Source organism: Strigops habroptila, chromosome 4 (genome assembly GCF_004027225.2).
Source record: "Strigops habroptila isolate Jane chromosome 4, bStrHab1.2.pri, whole genome shotgun sequence".
In the NCBI taxonomy this organism is placed as follows: domain Eukaryota; kingdom Metazoa; phylum Chordata; class Aves; order Psittaciformes; family Psittacidae; genus Strigops; species Strigops habroptila.
This window is the reverse complement of record NC_046358.1, coordinates 55845353-55872870: the sequence shown is the minus strand read 5'-3', so window position 1 is coordinate 55872870 and position 27518 is coordinate 55845353. Positions and strand designations below refer to the sequence as shown.

The 27518-nt window shown below is 40.4% G+C and overlaps 1 protein-coding gene across 8 annotated transcripts in view; it reads left to right on the top strand.

Annotated features, from left to right (window-relative positions):
* The window catches only part of DENND2B (DENN domain containing 2B), a 181940-nt gene that overhangs the window by 43495 nt on the left and 110927 nt on the right, over positions 1 to 27518 (top strand). For 6 of the 8 annotated variants that reach the window (XR_003991093.2, XM_030483962.2, XM_030483957.2 and 3 more), the window contains one exon: positions 1002 to 1090. The gene's annotated coding sequence lies outside the window, so the exon portion shown is untranslated. Of the gene's footprint in view, positions 1 to 1001; positions 1091 to 1514; positions 1749 to 17955; positions 18041 to 27518 lie in introns of those variants that run through there. The other 2 variants (XM_030483961.2, XM_030483959.1) reach the window with 2 other exon arrangements.

Here is a 27518-nt window from a genome sequence, read left to right as displayed (position 1 = left end):
AGAGTTTTCAGTCAGTAATATGCTCCAGTGAAGTTTATATCTTATAATAGCTATATGGAGACACAGGTGTTCCTGTAAGACATGTCTGCTATCACACTGTCTAGTTTCTACTTTTTTAATCTGACCTTTGCTATCATGTTACCAACACAACCAGAAGACTAATATGTTGGAGCTCTTTTATGTTTTCTCATATATAAACCTAACTGTGTTGGTTATGTAATGTACCTACACATTTTACCGTGTTCAGCTCCTTAAATAACCTATAAAGGGTTGCATATACTAATTTTATATTAGGTTTTTAGTGCAGGGGTGAAATATCATAACAGCATAATGAAGTGATAGAGGAAAAAGAACTTGATTTCCTACTTGGTATGGCATAGTCAGCTTTGCAATTTCATGCCCACTAGAGGGACTGTTGCTTATACTACTTGCAGAAACCAGAGTCATGCCGTCCCTTTAGTATCTTTTATGAAGTTTTAAAACTTTGAATGACTGACTCAGGTTAAATCCTCTAAAAAGTAAGTCTTCAAGCTATTTCTCAAAGTGTAAAAACTTTGGGCACAGTACTGTTCTTCTAAGTCCAGATACTTTTTACTGAATTTCCTTACTAAATGTTCTTTATTTTTTTTGAAATTATTTTCTGTTCTCTGGATCTATCAGTCCAGGCTTCCCTATGTGATGTTGCTGGGGATTAAATTCGAATTTTTTTGTCAAGGAAAAAATGTTGTCTGCCTTTATTTATGTTTGGAGTAAGTTTTGTTTTGCAACTATGGTGTGAGTGAATATGGTAAATTAATCAGTTCTTGTATTCACAAACGTCATTGAAATGGGTTTCCCCTTTAACAGGGAGAGAGTGGGTTTTGGGTTAGAGGCACATAAACTTATAGTCAATATGAGAAAACTTCCAAATGTATCTATGTTTTCTTGTTAAACCGGGGAGGGGGGTGTGTTCTGTTTGAGTTACATGTTCCTGACCTGTGCATTTTAATTCTTAATTACAGAAACATGAAAGAATACAGGAAGTCCTGCATGACTACGATGAATACCTGTGCTAATTAGGTCACTGGCTTGGTACTGGGAGAACAGCAAGGTAAGCAGGCAGGCCGTGCCAGCAGCGTTTCTTGTAATCTGCATGGCTGTATTTCAACAAAGCCTTAGTGCTTTCAGATATCAAATTCATAACAAGTTGGGTGAAGACAAATAGCCCGCAGGTTTGAATGCAATAGATTTACTTATAGTTCAAAGCTTTGGCAAGTGAACGTCTCCGTTTTCCTTCCTGGGGGGAGGAAAGTACAAGTTCTGTGGTGGTTTTCTATTTTTAAAAAGGCGATATCTCTAATTTCAACAATCGATTCCTGACCAAAGCTCAGCTTCCTGGGCTGACTCTAGGGAGGGCTTGGGGGAGGGGAGGAATGCTTCAAAAACTTAGCTGATGAAAAGGCATGCTGTTTTGTGGATGCCTCCCAGAATTGTTTAATTCTGTGTGTGTATGCGCGCGCGTATGAAAAGAGAGAGAGAGAGAGAGAGAGATATCTCCATGACAACTGGCCTGGCCAGTCTGTGTTCCCTGCAATCATTTTAGCTGGAGTCAATGCTGCGAAAGGTCATATGAAGGAGTTGTGGGAAGCACAGCAGGTATTAGACGCTAAACGACTGGTTTTCTGATCGCCTCACATAGTAAGGCAGAGTTTTGTCTGGGAAGTACAAATCTGAGAATGGAGTGGAAGGGGAAGTGCTCCAAATTTCAGGTAACAAAAATTGTCTTTTAATTATTTCCTCCCATTTTAAAGTGTGTTGTTTTTTTTTCTTCTTTCCGTGGTGTTTACTCCCAGCCGAGCGCCTGAGCTAGCTGAGCTTGGATTCCCTAGCTATGGGGAATGATGTCATGCAGCAACAGTTGGATTCTATTAGCCAGGGAAAGAGGAAACATCCTGCATTTTTGAAGGAAAAAAAATAAAAAAACCCTTTGGCTCTTTGTTGAATCTTGTGCAAAGACTGCAAGAAATGTTGTTTGGTTTTGTTGTGTTTTTGTTTTTTTAAAGAAAGTTTCTAACATTAATTCCCAGAAAATCACTTTTAGGACTTAGCACCAAACTTTAAAAGCACTGCAACAATTACTCCTATATACAAGAAAATAATTATGGAAGTTTTGCAGAGTTCAGAAGACACTTCTTTATTCTTGGTTATTCCTATATACATCTTTAACAAGAAAATTAATTGCACCATAATTAAGTGGAGGATTTGGAACCTCCATGCACTTGGGGATCCTTTAGCAATTGCTTGGAGAATGTGCTGCTAGAGTTTCTTCTGGGTTGGGCTCTGTCTCAAACAGCTGCTTATGAATAGATGATGCTGGCAGCATCGCTCTTACTAAGGTTTTCAGTCCTGGACTGTGTTTTTATAGCTTTAAACCAGCCTTTTTGGGAGAAAGTAATGGGAAAAAAGCAGAAAACAAATAATGTCAGCAATTTGAAAGGGTCTTTTTCCTCCTCCCTCTTTCTTCAGAGACATTTGCTAACTGCTGTATTCAATGCTCAACCTTAGGATAGCATGCATAGTATTTTAAGCTGAAAAATAACAAGGTATTAATGTACAGCTGCTATGCCATAATGAAAAGATGTAGAAAATATATATATAATCCTAATTCCTTGAACATCACAAAAATCCACTGTACCGATAACCATAATGAAAAGATTAGTTAACATCTATGCTGTTTAAACTCCCCTCTAGCAGATGCTCGTTTCTATTTTTAGGCTGTTTTGTTCACTTCTGTGCATTTCAGGCATGATCCAAAGCTTGCTGGAGTCCATGGGAGTTCTCCCGTCAACTTCAAAGGGCTTTAGATCAGCCTCTGCCTGAGAACCTCTGTTTCAGTCTGTTGACTGCAAGACCAGGCCTCAGGCTCTCTGCTTTCTTTCTTGAACTTTCCAAACAGAAGGTCTTTTGTGTTCCTCCAAACAATGCCAGGCGCTTCTGACTGGCGTTAGCGTGGCTGCTAAAACACGCTGGAGATAGTGGTGATGCTTATTTCCGCTTTCTCCTAAAATTGTCCTAGAGGAGGGGAAAGTGCAGAGAATGGAAGTTGGATCCTTCTATCCCACCTCCCCTCCTCACAAATGGCCGTTGTTTATGAGTGTGTGTCTGTGTGTGCAAATTGTTCCTTGATTAAAGGACAGTATTGGCCGCGCTTCAGGGAGGAGTTCCAGGAAAACATTAGGCGGAAAAGAGTGTTATCGCTGTTATCTGCCAGTAGAGCACTCATGAGGGAGAAGCAGGCTGTCCTGGAGCAGGCAGTCTTTGTACAACATGCATACAGAATTGACAGCTGTCATCTGTGAACTGAGGGCTGATCAGCGCAGTCTAACTTTGCGTCCCCCTCTTGCTTACCAGATTTGACCAACTTGATTCTATAAATAAAACACTGCTCTTCACTATCAATTAATAACCTGGTTAAGTGATAGGAAAAAATAATGTTTTTTCATCCATTTGATGGTTGGGAGCAGTTTAATAAGATATCTTTGTGCCATTCTTGACTAAAAATTTAATATCTGTGGAGCTGGCATGTTAACTCGAACTATCCCCCTCCTTAAGGAGGAACACTGTGATGATTACTCAAGTTTAAGGCTCATTTGTGGAAAAATGCTGTTTGTCCCTGAAATTTCTGAGACAAAGATTGCGATTTGCAAAATCAGAACTTTTTAGTGCTTACATTTTACAGATGGTCAACTTGAGAAGCCTGAGAGGTCTCTGCAAGGTATTGCGAATTGGGCATTCCAAAGGCAACAGTTGCCTTTTGGTGTTTATCTGCTGTGTGGTGCGATGCAGTAAGAAGCCTGATGACTTCTGTCTTCCTGGCTGAGTGGCATTTTCCTTAACTGTCCATGTTGTAGTATTTACATGTTACTTTTCAAAGTGCTACAAGGCATCATTTGCATAGTTCTTTAGTGTAACTTCCATATGTCCTAGCATTATGAATGAAAGAATTTGGAATGAATTTCAAAAGGAGGTTTCATGTGTTATATACTATGTATGCCTTACCAGTAGGAAATAAATAAATAAATAAAAGTAACAAACCATAATATATTTATTACTACATTCATAACAAGATACCTTATAGATGACTTACTATGGTTGGGCATAAACTTAAGCAGCAGCACACAGGCATTGGCACATTGTTTCTTAATCCATTAAGAGATTAAGCAATTCCAGAAGTCTGCTGCTATACCTGGTAATGCATGTGGAGTTCTCACAGCAGTGCGTGCAGTTGTAGTGGTTCTGTGCTCAACACAGCTCCTGTGGATAGGTCCTAAGCTCAGCGTTTGCAGCCTGCTGTAGCTGTCACTCTTTAAGTGCATTCATTTCTGTATCTCACAGAGTTGCTTTATGTTGTTGTCCTGACATAAACCTCCTTGTTGGTCCCCTGCATGTTTCTGCATGTGGCTGTATGCTCGCATTCTGTCTGCGGATAGTCAGTGGCTCTGAGTTTTTCAGAGAGATTAATGTGTTTTTTTGATAGGACTAGTTCAGTCCTGTCTCATTGCACATAGAAAGAAAGTGAAAGGGCACGGCAGAAATCGTCTTTCATTCTCTCTCCTTGACTCTATCTAATGAGCAATTTTTATATTCTGAGTGTTTTTAACAGATTGTTTTATCTTGTGTAAGATCATCTTTTGTGTAACTGCTTGTACTCCCTCTATCCATAGGTTGACAGCGTATGTTTCCCTGTTGCCTGTTGCAGTGAGTTCCAGGTCAATTGCTTTGTTGACATATTAGTCTTTATTACTTGGAAATACACCACTTTGTTTGCAAATGAGCTGGGGCTACCTAGAAGCCTAGGACTGACTACATCATAATTCAATACTTGTTTCTGCTCTTACTCCCTTCTTTAAATCACTCCAGTCTCTTCAGTTTTTCTTCTTAGGGAAAGTCTGAGAGACACTGGAAAAACACTGTAGTTGTCTCTGTTTCTGCTGATTTCTTTGAAGTTTGGGTGATCTTCAGGGCACTTGGTGTTACAGCTGTGGACTGATGCACCATTAAATTCTTGAACGTGAGGTCAGTGTTCTCCATCTGTAACCTGATGCTCACAATACATGGAATTTATTGATTGAAAACAGAAGTATTGCATATTTAGAAGAGGTGTTCATGAGGATGCTCAAATCTTTCCTTATTTTCTGTAAGTTGATTTCAATTCCAACTATATGAACAACTAGTTGTCACAGTTGTTTCCTCTCATGTGCTGTTTTCTGGTCATGGTGACTCTGAGTGACTTTTTAAAGTGCAAAATGTGACATGCAAAAGATTTGTTCTCAGCAGCTCACACTGGATATATGTAGCTACCTTTAATTACAGCAAGAACCTTGAAATGATTGCACTGTCATTCTGGTCTGCAGTGCAGGCTATCGTTAGGGCTAATCAGTGATCTGTGTTCTGCCTTTGCATCTTTGACCCAGTTACTTTGCTGAACTTAACACAGTTGCTAGTGTGACACAAAACAGACTCTTGGCGCAGCCCTGATCACAGAGCAGGGAGAGATCTGGCAACTTTCACATAAATCCATTATAATTAAGGCTTCCGGTCTGGGATTTAAACTTCTTCTTTCTCTTAAAAGCCTGAGAGGCTTTTAAAAACATTTTTCAGGCTGGAAATGAACCTACTGCTGGTAGAGGCAAAGTCCCCTGATGGTACGAGCTGCAGGCAGGCCAGGAAAAGGCAGGTGCTGCTCTTATTCCTTCATTGGGCTTTGTAAACATGCTTCCACCCTGAGCACTTTATGAACAGATCCTCCAGGTTGTTCCTCAGTTTCACATGACAACAGAGTCCCCTAAGCAGTTAGAAGAGTGTTGCATGATTGGCGTTCCTCCAGTGCCAGCTCTTAGTCTTAGTTCAAGCCTCACGTAGCCTTAATCCTCTCTGCCCAGTTGGAGCCAAACTGCTGTAAGGGGCTGTTCAAAGGAGTCCCATTTCCCCATCCTGTCAGAGGCCATGCTCCCCCTTTGAAACTTTTTTCCCCATCTTGTTGCAGCTTGATGACAAGAAGATAAACCAGGGGCTAAAACTTCTGTCAATGGCAAGAGCGCAATTTGACATCCCTTGCACAGCTGGCATCCAAAGGATATAAGCCATCAAATTAGCTGTGCTCCTGGTCCAGCTGAGCTTGTTGGTTTATGACCAGAACATCCCTCCCCTCTTTAAAGCATGTTTGAAAGTTAAAAGGCATCACTAAGCATTTATCACATTATGGACATGCTGAGGACAGTTGGACAATTTTGACAGTACAAAACCTGCTCCCTTCAATGCTATTTCATGCCTTCCTCGTAGAGAGCAAAAAGCAATTTGAGAGCTGCAGCAGTATGGAAATATTTGCAGCTGCACAATTCTCATTCCCATGTTTCAGTCTCTCACAGGCCCATGCAGACCTTCTATTATTAGTTTTAAAGGAGAATAGCTGGCAGCTGATTAATTTGAACAGTGTATTCCAGAGAGCTGTTTTATGACTGAGTTGTCAGGAGTGGCAAGCCAAGAAAGTACTGGCTGAAATTACAAAGAAAAATCTCTGATGTGGAGCACAATCCTGTTTATCCAAAAGATTTGTATGAGACAAAACCATCTTCATACCACTCTGCTCTCAACGTGTTCAAACCCATGCTGAGGGAGGTGAGAAGCTGAGTAGCTCAGCCTGTGGCAGTTCCTGGGAGAGCTTTTGGGAGTTTCCTAGCACGTTGCAGGGCAGCGGACATATTGCAACTCAGTCTTCAGAAACCCACCTAAAAAATAATTTCAAGTGACTCATTCTGGTGTGTATTTTGGAGAAGAGTCAAGTTGGTTTCAGAGGGAAGAGTGAGAAAAAAAACCCAGTTTTGGACAATGGATATGCTTTGTGCAGTCAGCTGATGCTCTGGATTAGAGCTGCTCCACTGTGCATCAGGCTGGGTTTCGCTGTTGTACTGACCCTGCTACACTCATGCTTGGTGCAGCACATTGGCTTTTGGGAATGTCTGAATACCTAAGGGAAAACATTGTTTTTTCAGTGTTCTTTTTATTAGCAGCAGCACATGACAGTAGGTTGCAAGTGGAGCAGTATCACCTTGGGACATGCTGTCTGGCCACCCCTGGTCTTTGCTGTGGAAAGCAGTACCCTTGTGTGCTGCTAGTAAGCATGACCCTGCTCCCAGCCTGGGCAGCTGAAGCACAGCTCTCTTTCCCTGATATCAGGCTTTAGTGGAGACAGAGAGGCAGTCCTGTCCCTGGAGCTGCATAAGATGATCCATTTAGGTCTTCTGTCTCCTCTACCATGACACCGTGAAAATGCCACCTGCTTTCATAGCACTGTTGCCTCTGCCCCTGCTTGGGATGCTGTGGGTGGCAGGAGTCACAAAAGCAAAGAGAGAGCAAAGATGGGAGCACAAGGCAAAAAAGCTAAACTGCCCCCCAGTTACTGAGGGAGACTGTTTTTCAGCTCAGAGAGCTTGTGTCCTCAAGGGTGATCAGCTGGCAGGAACACTGTTCCCTTGACCCAAGCTAGAGCTCCTGCTAAGGCAGGGAGAAGGTGGTCCCAAAGTGCATGCAGAGCTGAGGTCCTCACAGACCCTGCCTGTCGCCATGTGCTGACCCCATCCTCCTCTGTAGCAATGACAGTAAGGAGTGAGGCTTTTTCTCTTTCTATTCAGCAGTTGAGTCCAGGTTCCTTTTTCAACAGAAGCCTTCCCATAGATGAGATTTGTTTTGTGTAAAGGCTGAGTGAAAACAGAGGTTGAATCTTAATGCATTTAGAAAGCTCACTTCATGTCCCTGTGTTTGGAGCTCTTTGTGTGTGATGAGAGGGCTGCAGTACAAGCTGGTTGTATAGGGGACTTCATCAGAGGATTACAATATCTTCTATGCCAGACGCAGTGGATAGCATAATATACTGTCAAATCTGGCATTTGCAGTAAGATCCTCTTTCCCCTCCTATGGAGACATTATCCAATTTTCTGCTGAGACGCATCAAGAGCTGAGATCCCTGCTGCATTTTATTTACTATTGGCTGACATGCATGGACAGTAGAAAACAAATGTAAACCTGATTTGGTGCTGTGTATTACAATAGCACGGGATGTTTCCTGGGGATTTATGACCATCTGGAAGAAGAGGGTGTCCAAGAGGCAGCCTGAGGTCATCAGCTGCAGTACCTTGTTGGCAGATCCCAGCACAGTTCCTGTGCCTGTAGCACTGATGGCTCTGATAACGTGGATGTGCCTACCTGTTCTGAAAATATAGCCAGATCCTAAGGTAGAGGAAGATGAAGCCAGTGGAGTGATGCTAAAGGTTCCCATGGTTTTTCTAGAAAATCTAGGCAGTTCATGTTCTGGATAGGACAGACTGAGAGCAGAGTGGTCATTTATCTGGAGATTTTAGGTGTCACTCAATGGCTGCTCTTGTCAGCAGCCCATTGTCCTGAAATCCTGAACAAATGGCCACATTCCTCTTTCTCCACCTCCATAAAATTTCCATGTGCAAAACTAGGCTGCATTAGGCAAAGCTCTCTCATGCATCAGCCTCCTGCTGAATTGTATCAGGTGTGTAATGTGACTGGCAGTTGTGTTGCTAATGAGGTGTATGGCCTTGCCTACAGTAGCAATGCGAATGGACTTACTGTCTTTCGAGGTCTGGCATCACATGTGCCCCCTGGGGACACAGTGACAGGACAGATTCCAAAACTGCCACTGGTTCTGAGAAGGATGAGTTCCTTCTGCCTGTATTGGTGCCAAATGATATGCTGGCTTATGCAAGTGTTAAAATGTTTACTATTAAAAACTGATTTGTCATGAGAAAAGGAAAAACCTGTTGCTTGCAGAGAGGGAACAGTTGGCTACTTCTTTGTCTGGGCAGAAAAGGGAGATGCAAGGAATAGGTTGGAGGAAGAATGTAGAAAAGGAAGAGTGCAGCTGAATATCTGTGAAAGAAGAAAGAAAACCTCCTTCAAAGATAGCTGTTCTTCTGGCTGAGTGGTTCGCTTCCTGCAAGGTGGGCAGAAGAGGAGAAAAGTTGCAACTCAGACTTCTGGCTCAGCATAACACTTATTTCAACATCTGCTTACAATCTGACTTAAAGGCAAACCAATCAACTCCTCAAAATATTTTTTCAGTAATATGAACACATGGTGTTCCCCACAAAAACCCAGTCTAGGGCACTAGTGACAGTGGAGTGACCTGAGAGCCTGCTAGACTTTTCCACTGCTGCCCACTACTGAACAGGAGCAGCAAATCTGTTGGCTTGAACAGATTGCCCTTGTGACAGTGGCTCATTAATGGTTGTCACATCAGTTATGCTTCCATGACAGCCTCAGGGCTGACAAATGTGACAAAGCTGTGTTTTAGTAGCAAATCCCCCAGCAAATCCCCTGCTGGCCCTAGTCAGGAAAACATACAGATAAGAAGAGAAAATTATTCTTCCAGCTCTGTTACTGACCGATCCTGCTCTTTGTATGTAAATCAGCCAGCTAGGACTGCTTGCATTCCTCTGTAATTTGCAGTACCTCCTGTATGGGGCTGAACCAGTGATTAATTAGTACCTTTTTCCATTTCTTATGAAGTTCTAGTCATTGTTTCAGTGACCAAGGAAATTCTAAAGGTCAGACTGGTGCAGAAGCACCAGTGTTCTGACTGTTAAAGGATGGGCTTGGGCCATCTTGAATCAAACGGTTTTTTTTGCAGAAGGGTTATGGGTATTCAGATAGGTGTTTAGCCAGGGCTGAACCTGTGGGGTAAGCAGTCACCCTTGTTCTGTTGCAGTTAATTAAAAAAACCCAAACCCACAAAAACCACACACACACGCACACACACAAAAACAAACTCCAAAACAACAAAAAAAGAAAAAGCAGGAGCATTTGATTTATAGTCAACTAATGTCTCCCTTTGCTTCATCTTCTAGTGTTCAATGAATAACTTCAATCTGCAACTGTTTGTTATGTGCAGGTTATCTATATGATGTTTTATGCCAAATCATGTTTATACATAAAATTAGGAAAAAAGGATAAAATTATAGACATGCAAAGATCTCTTTCTGTCAGGAATGTATCAATCTTGAAATCTAGCAGGGTCTTTAATACAAGTATTTGCCCCTTTTATGCAGGGAGGTAAAAGAAGGGAAATATTAGTTGAATAAATAGATAATATGACATAAATAAGAAAATGTGGAGGGCTCCTCAGCTTTGTGAAGTATAACATGATTGCCCATTCTTGAAAAGAATCAGGTCTGCTTGCCGGCATTCAGTCCATCTCTGCAGGGAATTGCAGACAGGATGCAGCTTTGCTCATATTGGCAAGTATTGGAGGTTTTTTTTTACTGAAGTGGCAGACCCTGGGGCTCTGTATTAGAAGGTCATGTGGCTGAATCCTGGTGCTACACACCACTCTTGTGCAGTTCAGCTGATAGCTCTGTGTGTGAACATACATACAACACATGTATGTATGAATTACTGCTCGCCTCAGCTATCTGTATTTACAGACTCCAAGTAGTAAAACTCTCACCAGGAACATTTTATCTCCAAACCACATAGAAGCATTTGTTTGGGAGATCCTAACTTTTCCCAAGAGAGGTTTCCAGGAGAGTAAAGGCGTTGGTTCAAGACGATGTCCTGGGACTGACCATCTCATTGGACTGCAGCAAGCCTGTGTACAGGCAGTACTGAGTAACCTGGCTTGACATTTACAGTATTTTCTCTGAGACAGGAAATGGTGATGCTTCAGCTGCTCACTAGTGCACTCTTGTTTATGGTGTCACAGTGGTGTCATTCCAAACTGGAAGGTGATGACTTTGACTGAAACACACATAGGTGAATATATTTATTTTAAAACAGTGGGTAATAAATCTAATTATTATTTATGTGGTTATTGCTATAGATCAAGTCAATGCTTTTTTTAAGCATTTTTGGAAATTCTAGACAAAACTGCCAAATGAAACATGTGAATCCCATTTTATAGCTCATGTCTGCTAGGTGCAGAGGGGAAAGCTGAAGAAAAAGAAATCAACATATGCCTCATAAAGACAAAATTTTTCATGTACTAGTGGCAAATGTCTACTCTCCTGATCTCCATGGGAGCCATGGCAGAGAGAGGCAACAGATCATCTTTATGGCTGATCAAGTATAGCCAGTAAGACAAAAAAAGACAAGGAATGGAAATGTGCTTGTTCTCGGAGTGCCATGTACCTCGGCTTAGCTGGGTATTTTGTGAGGAAATACCTTTTGGTTTACATTTTTAAGCAAAAACAATTCTCTCTTTTGAGAAAGAGGGGAAAAAAGACTTATTAAGAAGGGGAAGGGGATGCCTAATGAATTTAAGGGATTAAGGCGATGCTTAAGCATTTCCCTGCAAGATTTAAGATTCTGTTGTGCCTATGGCATTGAAAGTAGAAGCAGCATCATTTGAGGACAGTCGATCAAAAGGAATTCAAAACAATTTTTGTGCTGAGTGAACTTTGTGGGTAGCCTGACTGACACCAGGCTTCCAGGACTTCAGTCAGACATCAGAGGGGAGCCAGTCACCAGAGCAGGGACAGACCCATCCATGGTGAGCCTTGCAAGGGGAACCTTTGTGAGCTGTGAAGGGCAGCTGGTGGCAGTGGTATGCAGCATTACCAATCATGTTGTATATTCTTTAGAAAACTACAGCAAAAGGAAGTGTTAGTTGGCTCATGAAGTTTACTGGAGGTAAAGTTTTCTTCCTCTCCCAGTAACAGTCTCAGCAAGTTACCTCTTCCGTTGAACCTTTCTGAGATGCAGTGGTGGTGGTAGAAACTGAGAACACCATAGCAAACTCAGGTTGCCACAATGTTTGAAAAGAAACTACTCAAGATTACTGATTTATTTTTTGTTTGTGTAGTGTTAAGCATGCTAAGTCCTCATCTGTGGCTAAGTTTCTGAGGTAGGGGGTATAATAATATCTGGGTTAATAAAAACCAGGCTTCGTAAGCATCACTATTGAATTGGGTAGAATATTGCGTTTTTCTAGCTGTAGCTATTCAATAGATACATTTAGATTTTGAAGAGCCATTAATTCTCTTTTGGTTAAAAGGAAGGGAGAAAGAATCAGTGCATAACCATTTGCTCATTATTTTCTGCCAATCCTCTCAGAAATCTGTGGCTAAAAATGTAGTACTTGGAAAATCTCTCCATCCTGTATCTCAACGGGAAGTTTGCATTTCTGTTGTGTTTCTAGAGCCAGCACATTCCTGCAGGCAGTGCAGGCAGGGAAGTGGAAAACCAGCTTCTTAGAGCTGTGAAAAAGTGCTTCATATCTTGGTTGTCTACATTCTAGTTTGGAATTTTTATTGCGCTTTTAAAATCTTTCCCCTGAAAAATGACCTTGAAGCCCAGGAAATATTACCATATAAGTGACTGAGTCATATTCCTTGGGAATTGAGGGATCACTGTCACCTGGAGTTATTGTCTTGATGACTAAGATAAACAGGTAGTTAGGAATTGTAAATTTATATCATACCATTCAATATTGAATTGAATTCTTTTGAGAGTAATCATACAGGGAGAAAACAGACATCATTATTGTTATCATGATAATGATAATCATTATCATTATCATCGTGGGACAGGTTTTCTTTGTAGTGATGTAGTAGCAGCCAAAACAAAAAATGGTGGGACTCGCAGAAGTAAGATGGAGAATTCATATTCTTGATGCTGTAATGGTAGGCCTCTTAGTCCCTGTCGTAACCTATTCTATAGTAGCCAGAGAATAGCCTAAATGTGATGACCCAATTTGGAGGCAAAACCATTCTTCAAATTCACAAGTGCCCTCTAAAGACACACAGGGTCAGTTTTCTGACCTCTGTATTTGAGCACTTGCTTGCACAAGCAAATTTTAAAATTGTAAGAAACGGTTTGAAGTTCCATTGAAACAAAAATCAGTTTGGTTTGTTGATGTATGTGGCAATTCCACTAAACAGATACCTGGAAATCTCCTCTAACTGTGCTTTTGGGGACCAAGAATAATGTTCTCAAAAGCCCTGAGCTGCTACTGATTTCCAGGAATGTTGAAGTCCTGAGCGCCCCGAAAGCAGAACTCGAATCCTGTAAGCACCTCTGTAAGGTGTTTCTGTGTGCCTACTCTGTGTTCCCCTGTGGGTTAAAATACTGTATCTTCAAACTGTTTCTAAAGTCATCTATCACATGGAATTTGATTTACTTTTTTCAGATAGAAAAGTTTATTTTCAGGTCTGTAACTATGCAGCATTTTCTTTACAGTGAGAAATGTATACAGTTTGCATTTTAGATGGAAAGGGAAATTGAAACCAAGTTGTCCTGAGCTGTGTGGAAGCTGGCTCAGCAAATGCAAAATGGATCCATTTGTAGTTGTGGGGCTTTGAGCAGCATCCCTTCAGTTATGAAACTGAAGAGCAGTAAGAAGAAAACAATAAGAGATGGAGGAAAAAAAAAAAAGGTGAAGAAAGCAAAAGGGTAAGGAGGGAACATCTGCTCCATACAAAATTAGAGGGATGTTCAGTAGAATGACAGTTGAGAGAGATTTTATCTTTCCCCATCATCAAAACCTTCCAATTAACACACTTTTTGAAGCAGTTTGTGTTTTACAGTTCAGTTTTAAGTTTCCCCTACTTAAACATAGCTGGGTGGATCATATATTTCCAGTTTCCTACCTGAGGCTATATTAACATCCTAGATATTCAGGTAAATGAATATCTTTGTGAATATCTAGGTGATGCATATCTTTGTGAGAGAGTTAACTTGCCCCTAGATTAAGGGCAATAGACCTGTGCTGTACAGGACAAGAGAGATCTGTGATGTACACAAAGCAGCAGATTGGGTCTCAGAAAACTGTGTCTATGAGTAGGTGACTATACAGATTTTTCTTCTTCCTCTCTCCCTAAATAAAAAGAGATATATCCAAAGGGGCTGTGCAGGATACTGTATTCAGTTCTCAATCTGAAAGCTGCTACTAGGTGAGAAAGAAATTGCCTGCATTTCCAGTTGTGGGAAAGACATGAAGATAAATGCCCTGAAGTATAAGTGGTGTGTAAGGCTGTGAAGAAATAAGGAAAGGCTTTAAAAATAGTTGAATAATTAGATCACATTTAAGTGATGACTCATAGAACTTGGTCTTGGCTGTCTTTGGACAGAAACTTTGGAAGAAGCAGTAGCCAAGAGGTGAATGAAAATGCACCACAGTTCTTTTGGCATATTGCCTTCCAAAATAGACGGTGAAGCTTCTCCTGATGGTGCTATAGCTGCTCTGCTAAAAACATTTCTTACCTTGGTCACAAAGCCACTCAGAGCAGAGTTTTAAAAAGGTATTATACAGCAACTTTAGTCAAAGCAGGGTTCATTTTAAATTGTCATCCATCCTGTAAAACAATTTCCCAGTGACAGTCAAAGAGAGTTTAAAGACTTGAAGGGATCTAGACTGATCCACTCACTGTACGTTATTAGGTGACTAAGTAGGTAAAATGTAAGAATGTCATGCAAAAGAGATAGCGTGGTGGTTTTACACCGGGCAAAACACATGTGTTTAACTTATCAGACGGAAAGCTTTTTACTGGCGTGTGAAATATTTGGCTAATAGTTAACATATTAATAAATTTTACTGTATAAGAATTCTGTACACGTTGGCTGTTGTAATTTCCATTGACTTCATTTAAAGGTTTATGTTAACTTGAGTCTAGTTTCTACTTTTCCGTGTACTGTGAAAATCTGGTTTATGGTGACAGTGTCTTGGGTGGCATGGTCTAGTGTGAGGTGTCCCTGCCCATGGCAGGGGGTTGGAACTAGGTGATCTTATGGTCTTTTCCAACACAAACCATTCTATGATTCTATATCCTGACCAAGTTAGAAATTTCTAGTGCAATAGTTTTGTGATTAAAATGGATATTTAGAAATGACATGTCAAGTCACAGATTGGATTGCTGCATTTCATCCTTGGGCTGAAGGATCATGTTACCAATTTTAAAGGGTTTGTGCCTTTTATTTTATTTTCTTCCTTTCCCCCTCCCAGAGATGAAAATTACACTAGCCGAGGAGCTGATGGGGGTTTTGGTTTAGGTGTTTAAATTGCTTTTGGTTTGTGGTATCCTGGCATCAGATGCTTCTCTCATCTTGCTGTATGCAGGTATCTATTGATGGAAATTTCGTCAGCTCTGTTGCAATTTCTGGTGCAGCGTTTTAACAGAGAAATATTTTAAGACACTGTAGAAAACTGGAGACAAATGCTGCAAAAAGCAGTGAGCCTACAGATTGAAATCGGTCATACTGACTAGCGGTGTTGAATCCCAATTTCACTTCAATTTGAACATCAGAGGGTAGTGACTCCGTAGAGAGCCTTGGGAAGCTCCCTGAGACAGCTCTGAAAATTTAAATGGTGTAAACAGCTCTGTACCTTTGTGACACATCTCAGCTGCAGAATATGCAATGAGTGGGAAGCACTGGTTATTTATTTTGGGGTTTGAAGTTGTCAGGGAGCATTACCATGATATTACACAGGAGTAATAGAGCTAGCCTGCTGTGTAGACAGTGTAGTTAGAGGTGGAGCTGAAGCAAGTACATATGAGATCCCGCTTATGCTATTACTAACAAAAGGACCCTTCTGATGCCTTTCCAGCTCAAGCAGTTGAAGCCATGTGTGTGCAGCGGGTTTCCTTTTCTTTTAGTCACGTGGTACATAACTGGACTTGCTTCTTTTTGTCTCTGGGCAGCTTGAATCTGCTGCATTTTGTCTGTATGAGATGATCTTTTTTGAGAAGTCTTCTGATCTGCATTGGACTGGACAGGGAAAAATGTTAGGGACATGGTTTTGAAACTGAAAAGTGAAGCACTATAATAAATTGTGTCTCTCTGGTTGAACATGAGGATAAAATTCATTCCAGACTCTGTGTTCAAATGGAACAGTTTATGAATGGAAGCACAGCCCGTGGATTGTATTTCAGCATTAGTCTCTGGCTTGGAATTGTGCTATTTGCAACATAGACAAGGATATGTATTTTATAAGCTTTCATTCTTTCACTGTTCAGATTGTTCGAATATAAAATCTCTTGCTCTGGAGATGGCTGTGGAGTATGTGCCATAAGAAAAACATTTTATTTTTAAAAATAAACAGGTTAGTAACTGTCGTCTGCAGTTTACATATTAAAAATAGCTTTGTATTTGGCTAAAGGAGAACTGTCTAATGCTCAGAGGTATCACAATTGTATTTCTGCTTTACCTCATTTTTTCACTATTCATGTCATTATCCAGAGGTGATGACAATAATATATTTATCAAAGAAGCACACAAATTAAAAGATGCTTAAGCTGCATGTATTAGGAAATTAGGAGCCTTGAACTGAAGTCTGTAACCTTTCTAGCCCCTGCTGCAGAGAAACAGCAGCTGAGAAATAGATGCTTAAAGATGAAGGAGCCAAAAACCTCCTGTCAGCTAATACACTGTGGTTTCACCCCCTGCTTAAAACCCATTTAATTTTAGACCTCTTAGATGGATTATGTTATAATGTTGACAGAAATAAAAATGAGATGCAAAAAGAAAAGCTTAGACAAAAAATTGAGTTGTGATTTTTACATCTAATAACCGAAAACTTATTTTTTTTTAATTTATTTATTGTTTCTCTGTGATATTTAAAGAAGCTGAGCTCCTATAACTTCATCTGGGAAAAGGTAAATTCTATTTTCAGGATATATTTATGCCTCTCTACATTCTTGCTGGTTTTGCTAGGTCATAGATTTAAAGCATAGAAATTTCAGCTTTTTTCTTTGAGCTAATGAAAACTTTTTTCTAAGTAACAGCATGTGGAGCTTGGAGTAAAAGCTGAGACATGGCAAGGTTTTTAAAAGCAACTGAGTTGCACCAGAAAGAAGTAGAAAGTTGGGGGCAATACAAGCAGCTCATTTTGACCAGTTTGCTGATACTGTCCTTGTACATATTGGAGAAGGAGAGGTAAATGACCGCTTGTCTACTGGACTCTGTTCAAGCGTGCTGGCCTACCTCTGCAGAGAATTGCCTGTTCCCCTGTTGTGCTGAAAGGGGTGTTGTTGCCCACCCCAGCCAAAGTCAAGGAGTGAATTGTTGCATCCTGTCGCACCAATGGAATTCAACCTATACTGAAATCAGCTGAGTTAGTATGCATTTAGTCTAGGCATCTGGAAACAGAATTTTTCTCTTTGATTTTCAGTTAATACTACAATTATGAGCACAGATTATGATATTGTTGAGAAAGATACTTCAGAAAATACTGATTTATTGCGGTTTGTGCATAATCTTTGCAACAAAATAGGAGAAAAATGGTGCTAATAATACAGGACCCACATGTTTATTGATGTTTAGGAATTTCTTCAGCACTTAACTAACAAGAGAGTTTTGGTTTTGCTTTGCTTTTACTAATTAAGAAGATGAAGGAGCTTTGGTCAAATAGAATGGTCAAACAATCTTTCAAAACATCAGTTACTCTTATTTTTAAAATAAATTGGAAGAATTAAAAATAGTGCTGTAACAAGGTTTCTTGTTTCAAAGAGCAAATTGTGTTACAGCTATAGCAAATAGTAGCACAAGCTGGGCTGAATTGGATAGGTACCTAAACATGAAGTAGGCCTGGAATTTCCTGAAGTTATGGACTCTAGAGCCACCAAGGATTGGTGTCCCATGGAATAGCCACAGAGAAGAAATAGGAAAAGCCTATAATGAAAGGACAGAAAAACTCATGGGGAAATAAAGGTGAATTTTTGAGGTCAAGAAGCATAAAGACAAAGTGAGGACTGCCAAAGGTGAAGTTGGATTAGACACTGCTAAGGATATTAAAACAAAACAAAGTTAGTTTTGATTATTTTTTTCCCGAAAAAATTTATGCAAACAGAAGAAAGAGGCGTGGGATAGGTAGGATAGTTAGCATGAGAAGAATGTTTTAGTTACTAGTGACTGTACAGAATATGCAGAAACCAAATTATGCTCTGTCTTCATTCACAGGGGAGTGTAAAAAGGGATGGTGAATATTGTTGATCTGATGGAGAAGATTGGCCCTGGAGGCAAAGAAGAAATACTAGAATAAAAGGTATATGAAAAGCAGCTGGCCCAGCAACAAACATTTAAGGACAGAACTTCTGTGGTGTGCTTGGAAATTACAAATATAGTATATGTGTTGCAGAAGAGGAAAAATGAAGGTCAGTGATTCTGATCATGATAAACCAGCAAGGAAGGAACAGAGTTTAAAAGTAAAAAGTAGATTATGCTGACTAATCTGGTAGCTTCCTCTGATAGCTCTATTGCAGAGGCAGAGAAGTGTCAAGTTTGTCCTCTTTGGACTTCTGCTTGATAACAGAACCACAGTGGAAATCTCTAAGTGAGAGAAATCTGGAATCAGTAGAGCAATTTGGAAGTAACTGGGTAAGGATGAAAAGATAAGGCAAGTGTTGAGAGAACAATATTATGTTGTATGGAGCTTATTAACAAACAGCATTTTGACACTGGTTTTGTCCACTATCTACATTAAAATGTTCATGAAAAGGAGCATGCAGTTAAATTTGCTTCTCCTAAATTGGTGATTTTTCAGACTGAAATAACTGAAATGGTGTGGCAGTGTCATCACCTGAAGATGAGGACAAGAATCGGGGTTCTGATTAGTGACAAAATGTGAAAATGGCAAACCTAATTCAATATGCATATTTTTGGTGGACATAAGGAAGGTACAGAGGAGTCTCTCTCTCGCATGCTGTGGGTGATTCTGGTCATCCACATTCAAATGGGTGATATTTGATCTGTAGCAAGCACAAAGAATAGCTGTCAGGATGCTTAACATCATGGAGGACCAAAAAAATGGACAGAGGAGTGGAGCTTTGCAAAACCAAAGCAAAATGAAGGCTGGCAGGAGCTTCAATATTTCTCTATAAATGAACTGAAGAAAAGAGGGACAAGAATCAGTAGACAAGCAAACAACAATTTAAACTGAGAACATTGTTGTCACAAGAAGTAGGGAGTATGTTAAGTGACAAGGAGCTAAGATTACTGGACTGGCAGATCCTTTGGGGCCCTTACTTTCTATGTAGAAGGGTTACTTACACCCTTCCCTTTCAAATTGTGTTGTATTCTTTTTTTCAGCTTTAGTTCAGCTTCTTTTCATAGCCTTCACTTGTAAGGAGGTTCAGGCAGCAAAGTAGGGAAGGATGTTGCAAGTCTTTTACTGAAGCTTTGAAAATTGTTACACAATTGAGATAAATTCGGAGAACCAACATGTTTATGAATTATTCTTAAGAATGTTCTCTTAAAACACAGGGTAGGAATCTGCGTCAAATCTCTTTGTGAAGTGGTGTTTTAAAATTATTTTATTGTCAGAGCATTCGTTTAAAAAGTTATTTGTCCATACATTTCTGTTTTTCGTTTCTTAATGGAAGTACCAACATAATTTTCTTACTGTTTTTCTGTGCATGAACCATAACTTGACTATTTTCCAATAGAATTTTTAATCATAGCCTCTGAAACTAGTTTTTGAAGTGTCCATTCACTGCCTGGGAGAGGCGGTGTGGGGTTTTTATCTTGTTTCTAGTGCTGAAAGAGAACTTCTTTTTTCACCCCACCACCCCAAGCCCTAACAAAACCCAAACCCTGTGTTTTGCCCACGTTCTAAGGGATTACTGAGGACTTTGGTGAGAAGAACAATATGGGAAGCAACTGAGACTAAAGATGATGATGAACTATCAAAGAGATCTTTCTACAGAAAGTAGGAGCTTGTTTTATATTCAGTCTGTGTAAAATTGTCGTATCCTTTGGACTATAAACCTGGTGAACTGTCTGTCTGTCTGTCTGTCTGTCTGCTGTGTCCATAAAAAGCAGCCATGTCTGTCTTCATTTCTTCTTCTAAGGAAGACCCTTTCTTGCCTTCCCTGCCTCCTCATATCTGTGTGGAATCTTTCATCTCCCCAGAGCCCTGAATGAGGGCATATAATAAACCACCACTTGGCTAAGAAAAAGACTCAATTACTTGGCCAGTCCAAACATGGTCTTTGGGTTCTCTTTGTTCAAAATCAATGTTTCTTTTCCCCTCCTCAGTTCCTAGGGTGGGTTTTTTTAGCTTCTAGAACTCATCGGTGCTATTTAAAGTAAGCCTTAGAAACAAGACTCAGACTAAAATACAGTGTCCTTGGCCTGAAGTCCAAATGCCTGAACTTCCTCTGGAAGTAACAGGGGCCCTTTATCATTCAGGCAAAACTCATTCAGGAATAAAAGTACTTCAGGATTCAATGTGCTGCGACTATATTTTGTGAGAACATTACTGTCAAATAGGTTTTGAATCAGTGCACCTTTCCTACTTGTGAACTAGTGTTGTTGACAGAAAAAAGTCCTGCTTCTGATTTTGGGTTTGCTGAGCAAGCAGTCTAAACTGCTTGATTTTTTGAGTGAGCTGATTTCACTGAGCTTTCGGGCTGATACCTTTATCAGTAGGGACAATTCTGTAAATTAAAAATCAAGCAGTTCCCAACATTTTGAGCATTGTGTTTTTCTATAATCCTGGTCATGTCCTTTCCCCATTTTCATGTCTCTGTAACTGTGAATTCTGAAACATCAATCTGTAATCTTAAACTCAGTAACTGATTACAGAAGCAAGGTGTCTTCTGTACAGCCCGGTTATAGACAAGATTATTTCTAATTTAGTCTTTATATCTCCTTGGATGGTTGAGTTTTAAGGTGACTGAACAAGTCAGGCAGCAGTAAAAACTGAAGAACCAGGCTTTGCAATACATAGTGCTAGATAAAATAACAATCTAAAGTTGATAGACTTCTTGGGTTTATGTGCAACAAACAAAGCTCTTGACTGAATCAGAACTAGGTAAATCCTTGTGCTTTACTCTTGACCTTACCACTGAATTTTTCAGACAGATTATGGTGTTAAATCTTCTGTATGATCCACTGACATTAGAGGAATCTTGTTGTCTAACAGCACAAAGAATAACAGGACTTGGCTGAAGCAGGGTAGCATTGGAAGAAAAGATTTAGCTGAAAAAAGCTTATATTTCTTCCATAAGAAAAATGAAAGTTTTTACTGAAATAGATGTGCTTCTCCTTAGCAAGGGTTAAGTACCTTATTGACAGTGTTTTGAAAGATTCCTGTAATATGCTTGAAGAGATTACTAAGGTGTTTCCTCATATGGAATCTTGGCTCTGTGTTTTCTGTCTGTTTTCATTGGGCATTCACTTGTGGGGTTCCTCTGAAAAGATGCTCTGTTGAAAAGGTTCTGTATTGAATGACATATACTCAAGGTATACTTGAGGTCTCTCTCTTGTTTCTTGTGAGAAGTGTGATTCCTTCTTGATACCTGAAAACCTCATTCTGTGGAGCAGAAGTGAAAAATATCTTTTGAGAAACATGAAGCTCAGCAGGTGTTCTCTTGAAGAGGCCTATGCACTATAGCCTAAGCTGACTGCCTTCTACATTGAATGAGTTGCCTGCTGAAGGCAGATAACATCCTATTTATATCGGCTGTGCTGAGGGGGATTCATTTTTTAAAAAACACCTAAATAATTCACACAGTCGCATGCTATTGACTTTCAATGATACTTCGGCTGCTGAGTACACAAACCATTGCTGGGCATAGGAATAAGACTACTGTTAAGTGTTCCTGAGAATTGTATGTAGTTTTTGGTAGTTGCCTGGAGCAGTGGTGTCTGGTGGAAGTCAGCAGGAGAAGAACAGATGTTATGCATCAAATTAAATGAGCAGGGAGGAGATAAAAGCAGGAACAGCAAGATATTGGAAGAAGTAGAATCCTGGCTCTACTTCACCTGTAGGCAGATACATGCCTATATGCATTCTCTTGATGCCAACCTGCTGTACTTACCACTGGGATGATCAGCCCATGTTGTAGTTCCCGCAGAGAAGGTCCGTTTCATACTTTGTAAAACTGCCTTTGAATAGTCCCAAATGGAAACTGTACTGTTTTTGTCAGCAAGTTAAAGACTTCCAAGTAGTGTGTGTTTCCTTTCAAGGACCATCTCTTTCCTTTTGAGAAGCATCTCTACGCTGGCACAGGTACGCTGTACTCTCACATAGCACTAAAAAAAAAAAAGCTCATTCTAGGACTTTCATAGCACTGCTAAGTACATAAAATGCAAAAGAAACTACTCCCTTTCCTCAAAATTAAATGTAGGGAAAGGATGGACTGATTAATCTCACTAAACCAGAAATTGCTGGATACATCATTGTGCATTAAATCTTCTTTAGTTATAGATTAAAGTGTTGCACTGTCATGTAGGAGTGTAGCCATAGTTAACTTCTGAAAGAACTCCCTATCAACAGTCTGTTCAGTTTCAGCTACGTTATTCATAAGTTTCATTCTTCCCTCCAGCTGTTTCCACAATTTGAAAAACTTTATTTCATTTTATAAATGCTATTTCCCTATTGTTCATGCCCAAAGCTGTTTTCCATGCCCTCAAAGTCCCAAACCTACAAAAGAAGCCATGTGGAGTGATCCTTTGAGGAGAAAGTCCAAAATGGCACAATGTTGGCACATCCGCAAAGCTTCAACAGCTGGTATTTCTCTGCTGTGTATCTGTGGCTGGGTGGGGGTACGGAGCTGGGCAGAGAGCTGAGTATGAGTGGGGTGTGGTTGCATTACCAAAGGGTTCACATTTGTTGTATTGTGACTCCAGTTTTCTCATTAAAACTGGAAAGGCCCAAGCTTGCTTCTATGAGAACTGAATGGAGCAGTTGCTTGATGTTTTAGAGCTACAGCTATAGTTTGAGGTGTATTTGTCACTCAGAGGAACTCCAACTATATTGGCTTTTTAATAGGAAGACTAATCAAATGGTTAAGAAAATGCTGATGCCTGGAACGGCAGAGATAATACCTTGAAACTGTGCCATAAAATTAAACTGCAGTTTAAAATAAAGCCCTTAAACTTCAAACCATCTTCAGAAAAAGGAATTCTTAGCATGTCTTAGCATGTCTTTTGTATCTAAAACATAGGATAAAGAAAACCTGTTGTATATGGGTGTCCCACTGTGCATTCTTCCTTCAGGTTAAACGGGAAAAGATTTGTCTGGGGAAAATGAGGTAAGAGTTCAGATTATCACAGATACTAGGCACACATCAGAAAAGTGTTGCAGTTATTCCACCAGGAAACTGCAGGAATTGGTGCTCTGTAGGAACCTGTGAATCCTGGTGCATTTATAATGCCTACAGATTTCAAGGCAAATACCGTAGCCCCAAATCATCAGATAAGTAGATAGTCACAAAGGTTATTTGAAGTGTATTCATAATCTCATAAATCATTATCTTTTGGAGTCACAAAAGGCATTTATTTTGTTCTAGCAGGATGAAATCTGCTCTTAGTCAGCTTTTGACCGTTGTGCACAGTGCACAGGTACAATTCTATCTGCCTCTAATACAAATCACTGATCCAGCATTATAAAAGGGTTCACAGGTATTTATCTACCTTTTGGAGGACTGGGGCTGAGATTTGAATGAACTGTGGCCAACTTTGTGGTACCAACTGGAAACCATGTGGAATTTGGTAATGTAGATGCCATGCCAGACAAAACTGATTAATTTCTGCCTTGAATGTTTAGATGTGTTCATTAATTGAACCCAGGAAAAAATATATTCACATGAAGCTGAAGAGTTTTTGCATAATAGATTTTATAAGCCTCAAAGGCTGTATTCATCTTATGATGATGAAATTTTTAGTAGGAAAGCAGTATTTATACTCTGTGTGTATACTTTATTCTAGCTAATTTACTTACAAATAGACAAGTTTTGTTTGTGAAATTTATGAACAAATTCTGTGTGCAGTATTGTGCATACATATGTGCATAATATAGCTGTAATAATTTGTGTGTAGATGCACATTTTCAATTCTCTGCTTACTGGTATTGGAAAGATCAGTGTCCATACAACTGAACTGAAGGAGGAACAGTGAAGGAATAGGGGACAAGAGGGAAGTTTGGGATACAGTTTAATTTCTGATACCATCCTTTATGAACACTAGCAAAAGAGTGTCTGAAACTAGAGTTTAGCTGACAACCACATAAGCGTAAACTCTAAGAAAGAGGAGTAGAATTCAGGTTTGCCCTGCCACTAGGTGAACTATATGTTTTGATTGATCATAACAAAGTCTGTAGTGACATTTTTTTCACTGATGAGTTGTTTTGGGCGTAGACAGGTGTAATTCTGAAGGTCAGATTGATGTAGAGTTACTTTACTAATCACATTTGAAAAGAGACAATAAAAATATTCTTCGTCAGGGAGCAGATCCAAATTTGACCTCTGCTGCATTCAGCTTAAATCCATAGGAAGGAATAAAAGGAAGATGAGTGCCAGCTTCAGTGCCAGGGTCTATGACGCTGCCACTTGAAAGTTTGCTCAAATATGGACTTCCGTGAGGTGGGGAAAGTTTGAGTCAAAACTTTGCTTTAGGAGCGAGAGAGCACATGTGTTCAGATATTAGATTTTACACCCTGGCCTTGTCTTGAAGAAGTTATTTCCATGTGGGTGCTATACCAAATTTAACCTACTGTGTATGGAGTGCTCTCTGCTTGGCAAGAGGCCAAAACACTCCCTGCAAGGGAGAAGGGGATGAAATTGTATCTGATCAGAGTGTTAATCTATGTCACTCAGGCTTTTCCTGTGGCTGTTTCTGTGTTGCAATGGCAATGCTGGATATGCTTTTTCAATGAGATCATTGCAAAATCAAATTCCTATTACATTATATTTTACTTACAGTTTTGAATTGAGTTAAAGTAGGAACATGAGTGCTAAAACTTTGGGTAGAAATGCTGGTGCTGGAGTGACAATCCAAATGCTGTCTGGGTAAAATTAATCATTTCAAACAAATATTTCAAGTTCATGTTACATGTTTTAATACTGTTAAACATGACTGATAGCACATTATGGCACTGCAGCCAAACTGAAAACAAGAAAGGGGCCCCTATTCCTGAACGCACTGGCTACTTGTTCTTCCTGGACACATCCAGCTGAATGGAAGGGCATGGGATCACGGTTTCTTCTTGACATGTGTTTGAAGCTGCATACTCTCATGCCCTCTCTGGCATTGCAGCAGTGAAGTCTTGCAATGTGAACAGAGAAGTGGGATTTGGGAAGTCTGAATCACCCATGCAAGATGCAGCGTGGGAGCAGTCTGCACAAGGCCATGTGGTGGGGCCTTGGCTGCAGGGCTACGGGCAGCACTGCTTGTCTGTCCGCTCCTGGGGGTCTTAGTCCTCTCCAGTGAAAGAGTAAAACAGTTAATGCTGTAATGCTGCTCTGCATTGGGTTTACTCCCGCCCTGCGGACTGTGAAGAAAGATTGTTCCCTCAGCAGAACTCACCAGTACAGTGGGTCTATTCAAGCCTGCATCTGGGAAGATAGTTAGTACCTTCATTTATGAAATTCCTATCATAGAAGTGTAAGTTCTTTGGAACAGCAGCTGGTCTCTCGAGAGGTCTCTAACATGTCATGTACCCAGCAGTACGTAAATCTTTCTCATGAAAGGAAAGAGGAGAAGGTCTTTCAAATCATCAAATACCATCTCACAACCTGGAAAAGTTTAAAAGATATTTGATATCATTCATAGCTTATTTGTGGATTTGTTTTTGTTTTGTCTTAAACCCCCTTGCTCCTTCTGTTACTCAGAATGCAGCATGCACAAGAACAGAGCTAGCATGTCTGCGGCTGCTGCCCTGCTTCCTTGCTCTGCTGGGAGCGCCTGTTGCTCCAGGAAGCCTCAACAGAAACCCCTGTGTTGGCAGGAGCTGCAGTCCATAGCGGTTGGGTGGCTGCAATCAGCTCGGGTGGGTGGGTGGGTAAGTGTTTTGCTGCCTCCAATGTTAAAACAGGTTTAAACGTTTCCAGTTGTTTCACTGTCTAGTGGTTGGAGGCCTGATGAAAGGAGATTTATAACACTTAAACTTGTGGTAGCTTGTAGAAACTTTCCTTTCATGCAGATGGTAAAGGTCAGTGCTGTGGGAGCTGAACTCTTTTCTTGCGAAAAGCGCCGCCCCTTCTGATGGCTGCAGACACCTGTGGCTGAGCGATAGCTGGGAAGATGTTCTCCACAAATTCATAAACCAGCCTCTAGTAGTAAGGGAAGAAAGCAGTGTAAATACACAGCAGTTATAAAGCCAGTGAATAGAACTGAGGACCATGGTACCACTTCCTTTGCAATAGGTTCATTTTATCACCATTTTACCTGGTAAAAATATCCCTTCTAGAAAGAAGCAGCTCCTTCTCTACTGGATCTTATTGGTGTTTTTCACATTTACATGTGAAGGGCAACTCCTGAAATTCCTTATGTTTCTTCTAATGGCTTTTCAGTGTTGATTCACACTTTCCTCTTTTGTTTTAGTGTGGAAGAGTGAAATTCCAGCAAGGCTGACTTAGTGAAAACTGAATTAGTTTTGATGGCTGGAGAGAAATGTAACTTGATCTTCTGTCTCCAGTGCTTGAATCAGGAACTGAGATAATTGTTCTAAGACCCTGGTTGAGTTGCCAGAAAATGGAGCGGTGCTTCTGCCAGATGGTCACCGCAGAAGTGCCAGACATTCCTCCACTCTTTGAGCTTATGAGGGTGTGTATTTGAGAAGGAAAATACACACAGGCAGCAGGGTTTTCTTTCTGACATGCTGACTGAGTGTGCAGTGCCACGCCACGGCGTGCCGTAGGGATATTGGTGTGTGGTGGCTGGCAGTGGGTATATGCACAGGGACTTGAGTACAGGAGTGTTTTCCCTGATCTTCCGTTTTGAGCAGTGGCATTAGTCACTGTCACAGGGCTTGACAGAGAATGATGTAAAGCCATCAGAAATGGGTCTGAAGGGCACATCACACAGCAAGAGAAACCAGCTGGGTCCCTGGAGAAGTCATGGCTCACTGGAAGAGATGATAATGTCTGCCAGCTACTAAGCACAGCTGCACTGGTTAATGATTCTTGCTTTTAATTGAAACCATTGTGCACTACTATAGCCCTGCCTCATGGGAGATGCTGGTGCAATAAATCTTGATTTTTCCATATTAGAAAGCTGTGTTCTTTGGGGATTTTATGAAGTCTCGGGCTTTTTTTGCCCCTACTTTTCTGTTGCTATAGCTACTATAATTTTTGTTAACAAAGGCAATAAGTAGTTTGCTGTGCTTAGTTTATGTTACTGAGATTATGGTATAGATGCCAATATTCTCTCCATCCTTTCTCCTCTCCTCTCTTCCCTTCCCCCTCCCAAGTCAATTCTCTAAAGAAACTGCAGGAGTCTGGGAACTGTTAGACTCCTGCGGTCACTACAGGGCTATATGTGCATGGGGGATGAGCATCTACTCATGAATTAGGGACTCAAGAACTTGAGTTGGGGTTTGAGTTTGAGTTTGTGTATTGAATAAGCAGCTATCCAGAGTCTGGACAATTCCCACACTCATGGAGTCACACCTGCTTTGCAGGACAGCAGGAGTTTTTGTCTCTTTCAGTGAAGTCTTATGTCACGTTTCTGCAGTATCGCAGATCCATTGAAGTATCTTTGGGAAAATTCAAAGTTGATTCCATGAGGGAAATTTTAGC